The 1,337-nt window shown below is 38.9% G+C and overlaps 1 long non-coding RNA gene across 1 annotated transcript; it reads left to right on the plus strand.

Moving 5' to 3' along the window:
* Positions 1-6: 6 nt before the first annotated feature.
* LOC147820400 (uncharacterized) lies at positions 7-1,331 on the plus strand. Its single transcript, XR_015437902.1, has 2 exons — positions 7-652; positions 1,227-1,331. It is a non-coding gene; the product is annotated as an uncharacterized LOC147820400 (long non-coding RNA).
* Positions 1,332-1,337: the final 6 nt, after the last annotated feature.

Below are 1,337 nucleotides of genomic sequence, written 5' to 3' on the forward strand. Positions count from 1 at the left end.
GTGAAACAGGGGGAAAGACATGGGTGACAAAACGTTTCACGAAATGAAAAAATACACAATGACGAGGCTCGGTACGACTATAACGAGAATTAACAGTAAAAACAAGTCGCCTTCCCTCCAAAGACACTGCTAATAGCCGCACAGTTAGCTTGTCGCAAAACAAACAACCAGCGGCAGTTGAAACGGAGTGGGAGTTGGTGCGGCCGGTGTGACGTCAGAGCCGCCGGTGCTGAGAAGAGTTCTCAGAATAGACTTCTAGGAAACGGTAAATTTTAAAAGCCAAGCCTTTACACTCTGTCCTTCACACATTTGGATCCTGCTCTGGTGACAACACACTCCAAACCGCTGCTACAGAGATTTTTCGTTCAGGTTTTAAATTAATTCTGTTTTCCGGTGTTTTACTATTCGTGATATATTCAGTGCTGTTATATAAACTACAGGAGCAGACCCTGTGTGGGTACACGGAGCTCTTCGCGTCTTTTTTTATCGCCTATAGGTCTACTTATCAAACCCCATGTTAAAGCGTATTATATATGGAGGTGGTTTTTTTTAGCTTAAACTCTATATGTTTTCATAATTTTGTGAAGAAGTAGCAACAACTGGATTTTAGCTCAAAGGATTCAACAAATAGTATGATTCTTTGTGTACCAGGGTGAGTTGGCTTTTCTTTGTCTCTTGGCTTTTCTTTCTCCTCAGTTGTTTTTGTTAAAAACAAAAAACAAATCTATTTGTGAAACTAGTGTGCTCTTAATTAGTGTTCATTTATTTTCAAAGAGTGTAAATTATAAATGTATTCATAACTCATTCATAACTGCAACGCAAAAGGGAAAGGTCTGTTACACTAATTACAAAAACAAACTTAATTATACCAACAGCTTATTTAAGCAGGAAAGCCTGACTTAGATTTTAAAAAATTGTGTCTTGGCTAAGATTGGCAGCTATAACAGACAAGCAGAAAAAAAGATCGTCACCAAATCAGAATTAAATGAAGATGCGATTATATAATCATAAATAAGACTAAATAGTCACATTTTGTGGTTGCCAAGTTCAACAGTGAACTGATCTTAGTGAACATCTTGTTATTATTTAGCAATAAACACTGAACTACAAAGAATATAGGACAGATTCATGCATTAATATGGAGGAATAAAGCCTGCCATGATTATTTAGCTGCAGGTGTGTTTTATTTTATGCCATTTAAACCGTATCTTCCATTTTATTTCTAGTCCACCAGCTCTTCTGCCCGGTGCTCTGTCCACTGAAGCCCCACGGGGCATGCGGGCGGGAACTGTACCTCCAACCCCTTGCCTTCAAACCACCCCTCCAATATGGGACCC

The sequence above is a fragment of the Seriola lalandi genome, unplaced genomic scaffold, assembly GCF_002814215.2.
Source record: "Seriola lalandi dorsalis isolate HSWRI2012SDOR001 ecotype SW California unplaced genomic scaffold, Sedor1 jcf7180001959923, whole genome shotgun sequence".
In the NCBI taxonomy this organism is placed as follows: Eukaryota; Metazoa; Chordata; class Actinopteri; order Carangiformes; family Carangidae; genus Seriola; species Seriola lalandi.